At 43.2% G+C, this 18,215-nt stretch overlaps 2 long non-coding RNA genes across 2 annotated transcripts in view; both read left to right on the top strand.

Annotated features, from left to right (window-relative positions):
• The first annotated feature begins 992 nt into the window (after positions 1 to 992).
• Positions 993 to 8,108, top strand: LOC135449104 (uncharacterized). Its single transcript, XR_010440644.1, has 3 exons — positions 993 to 1,088; positions 5,817 to 5,878; positions 5,990 to 8,108. It is a non-coding gene; the product is annotated as an uncharacterized LOC135449104 (long non-coding RNA).
• Positions 8,109 to 9,814: 1,706 nt separating this feature from the next.
• LOC135448779 (uncharacterized) overlaps positions 9,815 to 18,215 on the top strand; it is a 34,747-nt gene continuing 26,346 nt past the window's right edge. Inside the window, exon 1 of the long non-coding RNA XR_010440573.1 lies at positions 9,815 to 9,960. This is a non-coding gene — a long non-coding RNA (uncharacterized LOC135448779). The remainder of the gene's footprint in view (positions 9,961 to 18,215) is intronic.

Below are 18,215 nucleotides of genomic sequence, written 5' to 3'. Positions count from 1 at the left end.
AAAAGAAAAAGTTTTTGTTTGTTTTGCCTAAAGTGAAATTTATTTTGTTGACAGTTGTGAAAGTCTCTAGGCAGAGGAAATAGATTCCTTCTCCCGGTGTGATCCTTTTCCCTATGTTACACAGTAATTCACAACTCCAGAAACAGAGTGCAGAGAAGATTGTCATTGTGTGCAGCACACTGCAGGGTAATGACCCTGTTGCTAAGGGGTCCTGTGGTGAGCTGTGCTCCACCACCAAGGCTGGTCTGTCCATTGTTACTTTTTCAAATTGTGACAGCTGGTTTGTCAGCCCAGCCCACAGGGTGTATAAACCACGTCTGATGTGGCCTTTGGGTGTACCACTGACACGGGTGTGCAGGGTGCTGCACCAAGCCACAGCTTCCCCTTGTGCTCTTGTTACACTGGTAGAACTCCTTTTGACCTAAAGCTCATATACAGCTGATGCCTGGTAGAGGATTTAGTTGTAATGACCACAAAAATGTGGTGTTGGAGATTTCCACGTGTGCTGTCCTCTGCCTTTTGTGACTCGTGCAAGGAGTGAGTGAAAGCCTTGCAGGGCTGGTGCTGGTTTGCCTCAGAACCACTGGCAACAGCAGCAGATTTCAAAGGTTTAAACAGTCAGATATGTTGGTTTGTTGGTTAATTAGACAGAGAGGAGCACTAATGCACCCTCTGAGCTCAGTCACTCGGTGGGCTGGGCAGTCTGTCCTCTGGGGCTGTTTGTGCATCCGCAGCTGGGCAACTGCTCCAGTGCCGTTTGGTGAGAGCTGTGATGGGCATGTGGCAGCTTGAGAATGGCTCAGCTGATCCGACCAGCTGCGTTTGAGTTTCCAAAGCTAGTGAGATGTAATCCTTTATAGTAGTATAGTAGGAGTCCCTGTAATATCTATGTACTGTATAAGTGGTTTTGCCCAAGTTCTAGTTATTCTAAATGAGCTACAGCCGTGAAGTCCTTAGTTGGGCAGCAGCTGTGGCTCGAGGTTACTAGGATAAAAAGGGGGTGGGTTGAGGGCCTTGGAGGAGCCCTGATAAAGCCACAAGGAACAGCACTGCTGGGAAGAGCTGCATGTGAGAAGGCCACCCAGAAGGTATGGACTTTAGAAATCTAATAACAACAGTATGAATGCAATAAGTGGTGACCCCGACGTGATGGAGATATGCAGCCTGAGAGCTGTGGAAGATAGGACAGCCGAGAGCTGTGGCAGCCTGAGAGCTGGGACTCTAGAAATATGATTACAACAATCCTTCTGCTGTGTTTGGGTTTATTTGTTATTGAGCATCTACCTTCAGAACCAAGTTTTTGTTAGCGTAATCAGGAATCTCATGTTTGTGCAATAATTCAGATATGGCTCTTTTTTCTGTCTTGGTCTTCTAATATTCCTGTCTCTGCTTCCTACATCTATAGGATGGAAAACATGACTAATATTTTTATTAACCTTATTCCAGAGGTGGGTGTGTGCTGAGGTGCTGAATTTTTAGTTTGCCTATCCACAAGTGCCAGAGTGTGCTGCTAGTTAAGAGACAAGTCATTTCCATGGGTAACAGGTGGGCTTTACTGCCCATTCACCCCATCAGTGTTGTAACCAAACATCAGCTTGATGCTTGATCTCAGCAGCAGAGGGATATGAAGTTATTTGAGAGATGTGGGAAATGAATGTCTGTGTTTTGTTGTCAGAACAATTAGGAGGCACTTGTGTGAGGAGAGCAGCAGTAAGAGCAGTGCAGGATGGGCTAAGTGCATACATGGCTGATCACTGGAAAGCCTCCAGACACCGTGAGGCTTTGCCTGAGGGATGCGGGTTCTGCCCGTCGGAACATCTTAATTCTGCCCTGTGTTTGGGTTCCAGTGAGAACGAGCCCTGAAATGCAGGGGTCTTATGAAAGATGGGAAATCATGAGTGTCCTGATCCCTCCAGACTTGGTTCGGGACCATTGGTAACAACAATAAGCATTTGACTGATCCAATATGACTTTTTGTGGAAAAGGAATGATATTGCCATTACTTGTCCTTAGAGGGCTGAAGTCTGGGATTGTAATGCTGAGAATAGGCTGCACATTCAGTCAGAACAGTTGTTGATCTGGTCAGTCTTAGCATTGCCAGATCTTTGTATCACTCGGATTAACATTTACAGATTTTGCTGTTGGGCTGTCGTGACCTTGAACTCCTAATCCTCTGTGAAGACATGCCTTCCACTCCTTTTACTCAATTCACAAAATGGTAGTTTTCTCTTAAGTCCTTTATCCGCTATGCCTGTTTCTCAAAATATTTGTATTTTCTGGTTTAGAGATATTACTTCAAACATCTCCAAGAGAAACTTCCTGAATGATTAATTAGTTTTAGAGTTTGTGGGGCTATTTTCACCATGCCCACATTCTTTCAATAATGCATCTGAATTTTATACACATAAGGTTTCTTTGAAACATTGCAAAATACAAGATCTGCAGCATCAACAGTGTTTTTAGCAATACATTTATGCAGGAGCAGGCATGCTGGGTAGTTCATAAGCTTTTAATGAAATGCTGGCAGATATTAGGGTTTTATGGGCTGGAAAACAGTGCAAATCAAAGAGCTTTGCTTACTGTTTATAGCATTTTTCCTCTGAATCTAACAATATTTATCTCACTTTTTCCATCTTGCATTTTGCTCTTCACATATTTACTTTCCCTTTCACTGATATATTTAAAGCCAACAAACTCTTCTGTATGAAATATATTTAGAGTTACAGTATTCCTGTCACCATGGGTGTTCAGTCACTGGGATAAAGCCTGAGATGACTTATTTCAAATCTCTCTTTGTCTTCAGCCTGCCTTTATCCTAATGAGGTTACACATATCTTGCATCTTTGGCCAATGTTTCTGGACATCATTAATTGTGACTTCCCTGAGGCCATGCAAATGGTCCCTAAGGGCTGCTGTGCTTTCTGACTGCCTGCTGGCTCATACCTGCTCTTGTCACACTTCTGAAGCGCTTCTCAGAGCATACCTCTATGTTTTTCTAGCCCTAGCTGCTTAAATAGTCAAAATATTTGATGGCATTGTAGTATCCTGGTACTACTTGGAGGTAAAAATATATGTCTGAGAGAAGCAGATGATTTCTAAGTAAACAAAAGAACTTGTTTTTAAGAGAAGCTATGAATGGAAAAAAATACTTTTTCTTTCTTCTTAGTTCTACTGTAGTTTGTAAATCTGGAATAATTACAGTATTTCTCAGTACATGGAAAACATGGTTGGCTTGAATGGATATGAGACTTGTGTATGCCGCCTAAAATTAAATTGAAGAAATGTTATTTTGTGCTTTTCAGAATTATATTTTATGTTCTAGTTAGCCTAATGTGGTTTACTCAGGTCACAGTATCAGCACTATTTTTAAAGCTTTGTCTTTTCCTGAGGACACAGAACACCTTCTTCAAACTTGTGGGAAGGTTTCCATTGATACCAGTAGACTGCAGCTCAAGCTGTTAGTTTAGAGCATAGCTGTATTTTATTGGAAGCATAACAGGATCAGTATTTCAGAATGAGCTTTTAATGTCTAATTTACTTTGTATGACCTAGCATTAGATACTCTGTATTTTTACTTTCATCCAAATCCTGCTGGGTGTTAATTGCTCTCTTCAGCTTGGGTGTACAAGTGTATATGGACTTTTGTCTCAGCTCCCATGGGAAGCCACAGGGAGCACAATCAGATCCCAGCCTGCAAACAGCAGCAGAAACTTTACAGGAGAGGAAATAGGGGAGCTTCTAGAGAACCACTTTGATCAGGCTTAGTTTTGGCTTGTCCTGACTAGCTGCTTCATCATAACACCACATCTCTTGTCTTTTTTCTTAGCATGATTGTAGTCCGCATCACTCTCTCCTCCTTCTCTTGTGTTCGTCTTTTTGTATATCCAAAATAATCATGGCCTGTGCTGTCAAGGAAGCTGAAAATCTTATTTGCTCTGTCTGATACACCCCTTCCCCTTCTCTTTGCCTTTCTCATCTTTAAACTCTTTGGCAGGGATTTCTGCTTTTCCTGTGGTTGGTTTCTGCTGACTGCCACTGGTGACTTTCTGCTGATTTTCTACTGAGCCTGTGCAGCATCTCTCTTCACCTGGACATGGCTTGGCTTGGTCCTTAAAGTGTCAATAGGCATAGTTAACAACAATTTTGGAGCACTCCCGAAGTTTTTCTCGTATCAGGAATCTTTGTGATTAGTGGTTTTTTTCAAACATGTACATTTTCAAGTGTATAAAAAGATCCTTTGCTTCTGACAGCGTGAATCCGTGCGCTGTATGTGCAATTTGCCCTGGTAATTACTTATGTATGGTGATAACCATAGCAACATCCCAGGTAGATAATGTCATGCAAATTACTGCAGCTCCAGGGATGGGAGATGTTAATACAAGTATGTACTTGCACCCCTGGTCTTCAACATTTTGCAGTGACTTTCCCTTTCCCTCCCGCAAAACACGTTGGGTTAAAATTTCCTTTCCTCCCTATGATCAGGAAGCAAAAGGAAACCTCTTTCTATGCTTCTCATTGGTATTCACAGAGGGAGGGGGGAGGATGGTCCTTCAATGCTTCTGCCATGAATAATTTTGTATGCACAGTGGAAATTCCATGGTGTATGTAGGGCATAAAAGTCTGGAGACTTGGACGCACTGTTGTGCTTAAAGCAAAGTTCCTGCATTTGCAAACACGGGGTGTGAGCACGTGGGGGTGGAATTGCAGGCACAGAGGTGTAAATGTCCTCAAATCAGTTACAGAAGATAGGGGAGAGCGGCTTTGTTGCTCCAAGCAGACGCTGATGTAGCTGAATACTTATCAGTGTTGCTAGTGAAATGGGGACATAGCAGAGAAGGAGCTGGAAAAAGTTATCCCTTGTTTGGTCATAAGCAAAAGCAACAAAATTGAATCTCTAGGAAAGCTGATCTGCATATACACTAGCCCTTGTGTAACCTTAGAACCCTGGATGTGTGAAAGTAAGGTACAACTTTACTTTATGGTATACCTCAAACTGCAGCTGGAGTCTTTTGTTAAAAATTGAGAAAAATCAGACAAGGAAATTGGTTAAGTAAAGATTTTGCATTTTTTGGTGAAGAGTGAAATTGTTGCTGAATTTGTTGTTCTTTGGACTTAAATAGTGAAAATATGGTTTCAGTGCCACAATTTGTGCTGAAGTTGCTGGTTACTGAAAGCTGCACTGGCCCAGCCTTTAAATGAGGAAATACCCCAACAGAAGAGAGTGGAGATTTGTGGAGAGTGATGGAAGGACTGGTGCAGACAACCACAGCTGGATCACAGTTTGTAAGGGACATATCCCAAAGTAGGCTGTGCTGTTCAATGGGCCAGCACTGAATAGTCCTCATCATAAAATCATGATCTGATGTGGGAGAGCTGTGGGAGAGAGTGCAAACAAAATTATTGAAGTCACAGAGAAATTTTGTTGTGCTAAAGGTAGTAGACATGGAGAGTATTAATTAACTGGAGATTAAAATACTGCTAATCTGTATCCCTTGATATCTGTACAGGAGGGTTTGCCACTCCTACAGGTCTGCCTGCAAATCCCTCATTGTAAGGTTTCATCTTTTCCCCTCTAATTTCTCTGTGATTTAACAGTTCAGCGCTGCTCAGCTGTGCCGGCCTCCCAAGCAGTGCAATTTGAAATGTGTCCATGTTCAGATCATCCAGTTTGCTGTCAAACCCTGCCACAGCACCTGAAGTTATGGACACCTCTGATTTACACTGGAGTATATTACTGGCTTTTGTAACTATTAAATTATTAAAAGTGTATTGTAATTATTATTAAATTATTAAAAGTATATTCCTTTCTTTCAAAGGAAACCACCTGTTAGGATGCCTACCTAAGAAGAGCAAACTGCACCAGGAAGAAGTACATAAGGTCAGGCTTTTCAGTCATCTGACAGAAACTATTGAACCTAATCTGCAGGAGAACTTGTCTGTCTGCCTGCTTTGCATTTAATGGATATTTCTTTGTCATTTCTATTTTCAGCATGTGATTGTCTGAGAATGGCATCTCCTTAAACCCCAAATCACATCAAAGAGAACAACAGGTGCCTTGGAATTACAGAGGCCCTGGCAAGTTAAATACACACTTCTTCAAAATAATATTTGTAATAACTGCACTGCTAGACCTACTGAAACCCTGTTCATGGGCCAGTGTTTGACCAGCACCAGAGTCAGAGAAAACACTTAACTGAAGTTATCCAGTCCTCTGCTTCCCCTGGCCAGGATGTCTCCTTCAGGACTGAACTGACCTCCTCCTGAGTCTAGAGGATAGTGGGGATCAACACTGGCATAATTTTTGTTTACTGGTGCCTTTGTTGTGAAACTCTATGGTTGTGATTTACTGCTGTTATTCACAGAGCAAGGCATGATTAACAGTGGTTAAAAGCCAAAAGGCTGTGAGCAGCCCGAGCAATGGTGTCAGCTGTTAATGAAACTCGTAGCAAATGCAGATCTTAAAAGTTCATCTCAGAATCTGCTGACATTGCAGAGCTTCCCTTAGAGCTGCAATACCATTCCAACACAGAGGAAAAAAGTGTGCGTGAGAAAAGACCTGTCTAGGTTAATGCCACATGCAGGGCTGGTGTTGGATTTAGTGACTCTGCTTGCCTCCACCACATTTTTTGGTTTGCTTCTAGCTATCCACACTATGGGAAACCCTGCTGTATCAGCTAGCTGGGCAGTTTGTATTTAACTGGTGGGTATGTGTTATCAACAAGCAAAGGAAATAATAACATCAAAGTCACATGTCAAAAAAGCAAGTGTTTAACAAGTATTATTTGATGTACATTATTTTATTTGCAGTCTTTTCTCCTCACTTCTTCTGCATCAGCAGTTGCTCACCTTTGCTACGTTATGACGCAAAGTTCAAGGGGTTGCATTGCATTATCACAGACATCAGTAGAGAGAAATTGGCTTGCTATTAATAAAAATTGTAAAATCAACCTTACAATAAACCCTGCTTTTGGCCACGACCTCTGCCTCCTGGATGCAGCAGTGAAACACAGCCCAGAGCTCTCACTGAGTATTTTTAACCCAGGGTTAAAATCTCCCTGTGCAAAGGTCAGCTGTGGAAAGGACTCATCACAGGGCTGAGAGATGCAGAAGTGCTGATTTACCCATTCCAGAGCAGCCTGGAATGGGGATATCCAGGGGAATGGACGAACTTGACTCTTTTCTGGCTCTTTCAAAGGGGTCTCAGTGTCCACCAAAATCAGCTGAAAGCATCTCTGTAACTTTATTTTGCCAACCATGCAAAGCAAAGCCACGCAGCTTTTAGGGCAGGAAGTGCAGTTTGCTGGAAGCAATGTGAATTCCTTTGGCTCCTTTTTGCATCACTAATTTTTATTTATCACACAAAATCATAAACTGCACATAAACTTAAATGCAGACATAATGTACATTACTGTGATAATAGAGAAGCTGTGCTCCTTTAATCAGACAGATGAAATAGAAATAGACATATTGAATGAGTTCTCATCGGTGGAATGTTCAAATTCCTTCTTTTTTCCAAATCTTTAAATTCTAACTGGTCTGTTAAGGATAAAAAAGTATAATTACACTAAAATGTGCTTTCAAAAGCAACACATCAACTAAATTTCTTCAGACAACAGCATATGAATGTCTAAAGACTTGCTTGAAAGCCTTTCACATAGGGCCCTGCACTCGGTATCTTCTCCAAGTTTTGTTGTGGAGTGACTATTTGGAATTTACAAACCATTCAAGCAGAATACATGACTACAGTTTTGAATGTATATAAATAGCACTCCTGTGAGTTAGGTTAGCTGCTTAAAAATGTTAATTAAGGGAAGTCCACGTTTCCAGTTATTGTTTTGTTTTGTACAAGGTCACAGCGTAGCAGGGCTTAACCAATGACAAGCACAGCCAAATTTGATAGGCAAAGCCAAAACACCTATGGAAAAACATACAAACTAGTGCCAGAATTGTGAAATGCAGATTTAAATAAACTGAGTTATGAACTGGAACTGGCTACAGTATAGTTGCAAATGTCAGTGAAGCAAACAAGCTCATTCTTTGCCTGTGAAGTAGCGTTGGAACACATCCTATACACAGCCTGTATTTAAATGTAAATATGGGGTTACCTTTTAGGTTGTGAGACACAATCGTACAGGCAACAGACATTACATCTTGTGAGTGAAAACTGTTGTGTCAAATATGGCTTGATTAGTAGGGTTGATGGGCTTTATCCAAGGTTCCTAGAATTTATCTGCCAAGCATAAATAATTATTTAACAACTAATAGGATGAGGCCAGAAATATAATAGCTTTTATGTTGAAATTAACATCAAGTGATCTGTAGACATCTGCTAAGCAGGCCAAATGTGGTCTCTGTGCTGCATGTTTTGCCTCACTGCCTCAAAATAACAAGCAGTGCTTATATTTGGAGGGGCAGTTTTCCTTGTTGAAGTGGAAAAAAAATGTTCTGATAGAAAATCATTTGCACTGTTAGGATCAAATGTGTGACAAACATTAAATAGCCCTACAAATTTAAATAATGCTTCATGTTGAGATTTCAGCCTTGCAAATGCTCATTTCCTGATGTGAGCTTACTGTTGTTTGGAGAGAAACAAAAGTTCTTTCTTGTTAGAAAGAAAACAAAGTATCATGCAGTGTATTCCTGCTCTTAGCTGTTCCAGCTTTCTGGGGCCCAGTAATTTTATTTTTTCCATAGTGGCCAGAAGGGTAAGGGAATCCTTAGAAAAGCCACAGTGTTAAGAAAGCCTGAAAAAGTTCCAAGTAGCAAAGAACCCTTTCCAAGCAGATTCTGGGACCTGCATTGTGTGTGTGTGTGTGTTTGGGTGCTGTGGATGCCAGGACAGAAACTGTGCTTCCTTTCCTTGAGAGCACCACTGCTGGCATGGCCTCTTTGCTTTGCTGCCTGCTGCACTTGCTCTGCTTTCAGGGCCAGCCATTCAATCTTTGGCATCTTCTCTAGAGAGGTCTTGGCCTTTCCTCTGTTTTAAAAGTATTAGAAGGAGGTTGAATTGCTGAGTGGGGAGTGTAATCTTTGTGAGGCCAAGTCTAAAGATGTTAGTAAGCTCAAAGGGCTGTGCTGGCAATTTACTCTGTACTATGCAGGAATGAATGAGGGACTCATATTCATTGTGCTTATGTATGCTCAAGTTCTTTATGTCCATATTTAGATCTCTTAACACGAGAAGATTAAGCCAACTTGGATTTCTTGCCTGAACAAAGCACTAAATGGCAGAGCCTCAACAACAGCCCCCATAAACGTGTACTGCCACCAGCAGCACGAGTAGCAGTGGACCTGAGATCCTGTGGGGTTTGGCAGTGGCACAGAAGGCGCTGTTGTGAACAAGCTGGATTCCCTGTCCTACAGGAGCCCTGGCACCAACCTCCCTGTAAGCTGGCTCAGGCTTTTATGGGGGCTCTGTGCTGCACTCAGCGTCTCTGCCCCAGAACGTCAGAGTGCAGCCTCAGGATGCTCTGCTTCACCCTGCCAGGAGTGCCTGGGAGTTTGGCTGCCAGCTGGGTTAGCCAGAACACACAGTGCCCCTGCCAAAGTCAACTTCCCCCTGCGAGGGTGACCTCAGGGAGGAAATGGCAGATGCTGCCCGGGCCAGTTTTCAGACCTCACCTGACCCTCCTGTAGGCACACACTTTGTGGTGATTGGGAGTGGGGCTGAGCCCCATCCCCAGCGGGTACAGCTGTGAAAAGCAGGTGAGCAGCCTTGAAGATAATGAGACAGAGTGCCCAGAGGTGCTGAGCAATCACACAGGTGCAGGGCATCTGCAGGAGGGGATAAAAGGCTCAGCTGAAGGACAAGGACAGACATTTGCAGCCTTCTGAAGTGGTCTGGTGCTGCTCTGTATGGGCTGAAGCCTTCTGGAATTGTGTGGTGACACTCTGGGTATCGTGGCCATCTCAACTGTGACCTATGCTGTGATACCTTCCCAGCAGGGATTTCCCCAGAAGGTAAGTGGCAGAAATTTCTGCCCTGTGTTGGCAACTCTAGAGGACAGAGTTAGAGAAACAGGGCAAAACACGTGGAGGATGAGAGCTGTTGTGTTTGTGTTGGCAAATCATGGAGCAATAGAAACATAGGAAGGTTTGAGTTGAAAGGCACCTCTAGGGGATCATGTAGCTCCAAACCCCTGCCATGGGCAGAGACACCTTCAGAAGCCACATTTAGGCTGTGACATTTTTCTTCAGTGCTTCAAAGCACAAATGATGAGAAGGAAGAAATTCTGTGTGGAAAGGCCTCATCTTAGCTTTCTGTATTGAAGTAGTCCACAAAGGAGTTTGGAGTTTCCTGAGGTGGGAATGCTTCAGGAATTTCGTTCACTGATGAGGCTCCTTGTCCAGCACAGGTAGGGTAGACAATATCCAGGCTGGATAGAGAGTGGACAGCCTGGTCTGTTGTTTGAATGTGGTGGCTCTGACTGCTGCAGGGACTAAGCATGGACTTCATTGTAGGTGGCAGAGTTGGGCTTCATTGCCAGCATTCATCTGATGTGAGTGAGGAAGTTTCTCTGTGCCCTTTGGCCTTGGTTTTCTGAGGGAAATGTGAATTGCTGATTCCAAATAACAACATGTAAGAGCTCCTGTGATGAGGGTGTAAAGCAACCCATTCAGCTTTACTCTGATGATTAAGCTGCTGCTTTTAGTACAAAAATACATAGCAAGGCAGCCATTTCTATGCATGTTCTAGGGTGGTGTATTATTGCATTTTAACACTTGACATGAGTGTAATTAACACACAGTCACCTCTTTGTCTCCCATGAAAAACAAACTTCTACCAGCAGATGCAAGAAATCTACTAAAGATTTCCTGTTATTAATGTTTACAGCATTTGTTGTAGTGCTGCCTGTTAATTACCACATCTAAGAGTGTGCCCTTCTGCTGTGAGGGGTAGGCATCTATTTGGAATGATGCTTCTGGAAAGAATGTTGACACAAATTCAGCAATGCTGCATCTGGAAAGATGCTGCTCTCAAGCAAAGTGCGAGCTGGGGCTAAGCCTGCTGTGAAAAGTGACACTAACTTGGTGTAAAAATGGCTGTGGGGGAGATGCAGACCTCTGGTTTCAGAGGCTTCTTGCAGTCCCTGTGCAATGCAGGTCAGTAAGAAAATGGGCCATGGGTTGGAGAGAGCACATTTGCTAAGGCTGTGAGCAGACACTGCTCAAAGGAGGGTGTGTGTAAATGTGAAACTCTGTCTCTAGCCCTTACCATCCTCCAGACAGCAACTTCCTCCTCCTCCTCTCCCAGAGGAGTGCCTCTGCTGTAGCCAGACATCTTACTGGGAGTGCCAAACTTGCTGGGCAAAGAGCAAAGTGCTTTCTTCTATCTGTGTTCCTTCTGAAAGTGACTCTAAATGTTTATTTATTCTTTTGGCTCTCCGTCCTAATTCTGTTTCTTCCTGTGTGAGTGGAAAACCCTGCTGTGTCTCCTGTGTTCATCCGGGAGTTGTGCGTGGCCCTGCAAAGGGGCATCACACAGGTGGCATCATGCAGTGAAAAGAAAAAAAAAATCAAGGAGTCCCCAACTTGGCATCATGCCCTGTTAATACTCTTGTTCCCTCCCCACCTTGCTGTCCTGGCTGGCAGGGAGGAACCCTGGGCCTGATGAGCTGCTGTGCACTTGTTCAGGGGCAGCTGTAACTACCTCAGGGGTGTCTGAGACATGGCCAGCCCCCAGCTTGTGTATTTTGGGTCTGTGTGCTGCCCTTCAAAGAGTGGAATTATTAGGTTCTCTGGAAAAATTACAGTTTGGCCTGTCTTTATGCATCTGTCTCTTGCTGTGATCAGGGACTCTCTTTTGGTTTGGGTCTGTCTTTATCTCCATAGGTCTACCTGTCAGAATGGAGGTGTGATTGTAGCATGTTGGCCTGTCTTAATTTAGCTATCACAGGTAATAGCAGCACTGGCCAGCAACCAATTTATAAAGTCTCCAGAGACCTCGTGTGTGTGTCTCAAGGTATGTTGACACTGCAGCAACTGCTGCTTGCAGAGACACCTTGAGATGGCTCTTAATAATTTCCCAGTGACTGAATGGTTACTTAGCAGTGACTGAGTTCAGTAATGGTCACAGAGTTTGTTCTGTGCCTTGGGTGAGTTTTACAGCTTGTCCTGAGTACTGTGCTGCTGTGGATGGGATGCATTCATTTTAGCTAGCAGAAAACAGGGATTGTGTTTTACATTAATAATATGAATGTCCATCCAGACACATCCTCAGCACACATGGAACCAATGCTGAGAGACCAAAGATGGAAAATGAGGCAAACATAGGGAAGAGTAGCTTTATCTAGAGCTACTTTATGTCAGGGTGTGACGGTGGTCACAGGGGTCTTAGGATGAGGGAAGAGATGTAGAATTTGACTCCATATTTCAGAAGGCTTGATTTATTATTTTATGATATATATTACATTAAAAATACACTAAAAAGAATAGAAGAAAAGGTTTCATCTCAGAAGGCTGGCTAAGCTAAGAATAGAAAGCAAAAGAATGATAACAAAGGGAGCTGCCTCAGCTCTCTGTCCAAGCCAGCTCTGCTGTGATTGGCCATTAATTAGAAACAACCACATGAGACCAATCACAGATGCACCTGTTGCATCCCACAGCAGCAGATAACCATTGTTTACATCTTGCTCCTGAAGCCTCTCAGCTCCTCAGGAAGAAAAAACCCTAAAGAAAGGATTTTCATAAAAAGATGTCTGCGACATCAGGGGAGGGATGTCCACAAAGCAGTGGACACTCCAGTGCTGAAAGTGTGAGCCCACACCAGAAAAATGATTGAAACCTGATTGGACCAGAACTGTTGAAACCTGTAGGCACACAGTTTGTATCCCCATCCCCAGTGGCTCCAGCTGTGCAGGACAGGTGAATGCTGTTGAAGGTGAGGAGTGCCCAGGGGTGCTGGGCAATCACACAGGAGGAGGGCATAAAAGGCTCGGCTGAAGGACAAGAAAGGCAGAGCTTGCAGACTTCTGAAGTGCCATGATGTATTCTGTATGGGCAGATTCCTGAAGCCTTCTAATGAGGTGAAGTGTTGCTGTGTTTGGGAGAATGCTTAAAGCTTTCTGAAATTGTGTGGTGATGCTCTGTATATGGTGGCTGTCTCTGCTGGGACAGAAACCCTCCCACGGTGCCTAATTCTGGAAGATACAAAGTGCTGGCAGAGCCTATCTCATGTAGCAGACTATAAATTTCTCTGGGTCTGGATTGAAGGCACTTGAGACAATAGTTCATGTTTGGACTCAGGTGTTTATTATTTCTTATCAGTAAAACAGTCTTACAACTGTGAGTTCAGCAGCTTTTCATTAGAGGGCACAAAATGGCCAACAATCTCTTGTTACAAGGTCTTTTAAGTCTAAACTATCCAATTAAGAACTGACACCTGGATTATTTTCCCTTTTGACCCAATAACTGATCCCACAGAGCTGCAATGGGGACTTTTCTGCCCAGTTACAAAAAGCCACCCAAAACCATGAAGAAGAAGCAGCATGAAGGAGAAACCCAGGATGACACCCTGTGCCCTCCATCTTGCTTCCATCCACAACATACTAAAAATCCCAAAACCTCAATTTCTCAGCAAGTGATACACCCACACTACTCTCTGTAATCTATTTCACACTTTTGTGGATTCTAGCCTATTAAACAGTCTAGGAAACTTTCTCCATGAATAAGTGTCAAAGTCAGGGCACCCCAGGGCAGACAGAGAAATATTCCCGGTGCCCTGGGTTTCCACGGTAGAACATCCTGCCAGTGCCTCACAAGTGTAGAAGCAGAGCAGCAGAAGTGCCCCTCCGAGCCCTCCTGTGTGGCTGTGACCTGGCACAGAGCAATTCCAGGGCTCTCCTGCTGCTCCTGTGCCATGGCTCCTGTAACCTGTCAGCGTCATGAGAGCTGAACTCAGCTCAGGGCTCTGCTCTGCCGGCCAGTGCTTCTCACTGAGCTCTGCCTGCCAAAGCCTAGAGCTTGCTGCTCTCATCCTGCAGTGCGTTTGGGCTGCCAAACCAGGCGCCAACTTTCTGTGCCCATTCTCTTCCTGGAAAAAGGGCTCAGCTTCCCCTTCAGTCCAGCATAACTGGACCTTTGGGCTTGAAAATAATATCAGGCTTGCAGCTGACAAGATTTGTCCTCAGGACTTTTTCTTGCATTCTACTTTGAACATGATTTTTACATGCTCCTAAATGTGATGGGGCAAGGGGAGTGTGTGACCGTGTTCACAGGGGTCTCGGGTTGAGGGAAGAAATGAGGATCTGACTCCATGTTTCAGAAGGCTGATTTATTATTTTATGATAATATATTATATTAAAACTATGCTAAAAAAATAGAAGAAAGGACTTCATCAGAAGGCTAGCTAAGAATAGAAAAAGAAAGAGTGATAACAAAGGCTTGTGGCTCAGACAGAGTCTGAGCAGCTGACTGTAATTGGCCATTAATTACAAACAACCACATGAGACCAATCACAGATGCACCTGTTGCATTCCACAGCAGCAGATAACCATTGTTTACATTTTGTTCTTGAGGCTTCTCAGCTTCACAGGAGGAAAAAATCCCAAGGAAAGGATTTTTCATATAAGATGTCTGTGACAGGAATGACCTGCACATGGAGATGGCCCTTGGATTAAAAACACCTGGCTGTGGTCTACACCATGTTCTAAATGCAGTGCAGTTTTTCAGAGTCATTCAAGTGTGCTCTCCATAGGTGTAGGCTGGCTGTGTATCACTAGCTCTGCCACAGGAGATGTGATCCAGATTTGGGATGAGTGTCTGGCCTGGATCTTTCCAAATCAGTGCTTTTGTCACACACAGAAAAGCACTCGGGGACTTTGGCTGAGGCTTGCTGAGGCCAAGAGGAGCAATGAAATGAGCCATGTGAAAACCAGGCCTGTTCTGAATTGAAGCTGTCAGTTTCCTGCAGGTTGGGAGCTCCAGAGCCTCCCTCCATCATTCTTGATGCTATGGGACAGAGAGAGAGAAATGGCAAGTGTTTCTCACAGCAGCTTATGAGAAGTTTTAGGGAGCTGGAAAGATATGATAACTTGTTGACTATAAACAACTTGTAGGTGGTGTTTTTCTAGCTTATTTTTCTGTTCCTGTCAAGGTCAGTGCGTGAGAAAGATGTTTCTGTTAGTTAGCCAGTAGAATAGAACCTATCATACCGCTCTATAAAAACCGTAAAGGTTCTTTTGAATAAAGCCTTCTTTGCCTTTGCTACAGTCCTGCCTCTCGCTGCTCCTGCCCCGATCCTGGTGCACAAGTGACACATCCTTGCTCGCTCCTTGCTCGCTCCTTGCTCGCTCCTTGCTCGCTCCTTGCTTCCATCCTTCCTCGCTCCCTCCTCGCTCACTTGCTCGCATCCTTGCTCGCTCCTTGCTCGCTCCTTGCTCGCTCCTTGCTCGCTCCTTGCTCGCTCCTTGCTCGCTCCTTGCTCGCTCCTTGCTCGCTCCTTGCTCGCTCCTTGCTCGCTCCTTCTCCCTCCTTGCCGCTCCTCTCGCCCCTTGCTCCTCCTTCTCCTCCTGCTCCTCCTTCCTCGCTCCTTGCTGCTCCTTCATCCTCCTCATCCTCTCTCTCCACTCTCCTCCCTCCATCCTCACTGCTTCCATCCCTCCCTCCCTCCCTCCATCCTCACTGCTTCCATCCCTCCCTCCCTCCCTCCTCCCTCCATCCTCACTGCTTCCATCCCTCCCTCCCTCCATCCTCCCTCCATCATCCTCTCTCCTTCCATCTCCCTCCATCCCTCCATCCTCTGTCCTCCCTCCCTCCATCCTCCCTTCCTCCTTCCCTCCCTCGCTCCCTCCATACCTCCTCCTCCCCTTGCCTCCTCCTCTTCCTCCATCCTCCCTCCCTCCCTCCATCCTCGCTCCCTGCATCCCTCCTCTCGCCATCCCTGTGCCCGCTCCCCGCAGCCTCCAGCCCGCACTGCAGCAGCCCCACCTGCTGTCGGCCGGGCGGGACGCGCTGCCTGCGCTGGGCAGAGCCTCCCGGCGCATCTCTGATCCCCCTCTCCCGCTCCCTCCCTGCCGCCCTCCTGTTTGCAGTGCCCTGTGTTGACTCTAAGGATATCTTATCTCCGCTTGTAAAGCGCTGAGTAAATTTACACACGCCCCCGAGTGCTTGATAATAATAACAAGCGCTAATCTGGTGCTTTTACAGGCATTTGATTTCAAGAGCTCTCAGTGAAGGAAAAGTGATGAAGGCAGAGATATAGCTATGGTTCTTGAGATGGTTTAATCTAAACTTCATGCGTTTTGAATTTTTTTCTTTTTAGAAATGAGAACACCGCATAAAAATCTGCCCAGGCTTTTTCATTGGCAATACTTGTAAAAAGGACAGGGTGGTAAAGGATGCATTAAGGTACTTTTTCTGAAGTTATACTGCTGCTTTTATGAGTTTGAGATGAGAACAGTGATCAAGAGCAAGAATATTTACACCACAGATTTACTTTGAGATGAGGGTGCTTTTGGAGGAGGAGGAGACGTTATGTCTAAAGGCTTTTATGTTTGTGCGTATATATATATATATAAAAATATATATCTGTTATATAATTATACAAACATATATAATTATATATTTAATATATAATTTATATATTTTAAAAATATTAAATGCATTTATAGATAAAATATTAATATATTTTATATAAATATATATTTATATACCGATATATAATTTATATATAAAATATATCATTATATATTATGTAAACATATTTTATATTTGTATTGATATATAATTACATATATAATATAATATATATCATATAATATGTATTATGTAATAGATATATTATATATTATATATTATATAATATATGTTATATAATAGATATATAATTATGTATAATAGATATATTATATATTATATATAAATATATAATATATGTGTGTATATATATATAAATTTTAATATCTAATTTTTATATATATATAAATTATATATATATTTAAGGACAAACTCCACAACATACCTGGCTCATGCCTGTTTCCAACAACAGTTTTGTTTTAATCAATTTGGGTATTGCTGGATCAGGATCTAGACCATCAACTTCCCCTTGGAAAAAACCCTACACTTCAAATGATCACTTATCTCCTTATTTTAGAAGAGTTTGTTAGCCTACAGTGAGACATATTGCATTGAATTTGAGAGTAGGGAGAGATTCAAACCAGCAAAGCTTGCCTATGGAATGAGATTCCAGACACTTTATTTATGAGGATTGTTTGGATTCATGCAATAGAAATGTGGAATTGAGAGTGCGTGTATGTGTTGTTATTCCTTCTTGTAGGGGATGGTATGCACAGGTAGAAGTAAAGTAAAAAAAATGCTGTTAATTAGTTTGAGGTAGTGTGGGGATAATTGATATGATTTGTTTCCAAGTAGAATTCAAGTTTAGGCATTATCTGATTTCCTCCAAGATTCCTACTCTGCAAAAACCCAGCAGAGCAGGCTCCAGCTGACATTGGGAAACCCTATTTATTTGTGGCATAACATGTGTTTTACACCTGGACTTCTGAAATTTTTATTTAAAATCTGCTATTAAGCTTCCATGTGTCGTTTTGATGGGTTGATAGGACAGTTAATAGACAATGTTGAGCATCTGCTCGTTTCATACATATTGAGAGCTGGATTCATCAGTGAAGCAAGATTTTATAATACTATAAAAGAAAAAATGCTTAACCACACGTTCTGAACACATAAGAAAGGTGTTTCTTTTATTCATGAATATAAGACACTTCCTCTCAAAAGATAGTTTAGACCTTAATTTTTAAAAAGGCTGTTTGGGTTTCTTAGCTGAGGAGATGTTTTTGCCTGCTCTGCTCTGTGCCTGTGTGACCCAGCAGGGAGAGCACAGCACTTTTGGATGTTCCCAGCCAGGGTGGATGCACCTTGCTTTGGAGATGAGGGAGGCACAGCAGTGGTTCCTGTGCCATGTGCAGGTTCTCCACAGGGGTTACACTTTACCCCACCAGAACTCAAAATGTCACAGCCGCCACCAAGTCCAGAAACTCAGTGCAACACGTGCAAAATAAAGAGGAGAAGGGAAAATGTAGCTTCTGCTTTTTGTGGTATCTTTTGAAATACGACCATAGGTCAGATCTACACATTGAGAAATTATAGGTGGACCTATAGACGTGTAAGTAATGTTTCACTCAGTGTTAAGTTGCTGGAATTTGAATTGTTTTCTTACATAAAGCATCTTAGTGGGTACCTGTGATGCCAGAGTC

This window comes from Zonotrichia leucophrys, chromosome 5, assembly GCF_028769735.1.
Source record: "Zonotrichia leucophrys gambelii isolate GWCS_2022_RI chromosome 5, RI_Zleu_2.0, whole genome shotgun sequence".
Lineage (NCBI taxonomy): Eukaryota > Metazoa > Chordata > Aves > Passeriformes > Passerellidae > Zonotrichia > Zonotrichia leucophrys.
The sequence above is the reverse complement of the archived record's forward strand: the minus strand, read 5'-3'. Positions and strand labels throughout refer to the sequence as shown.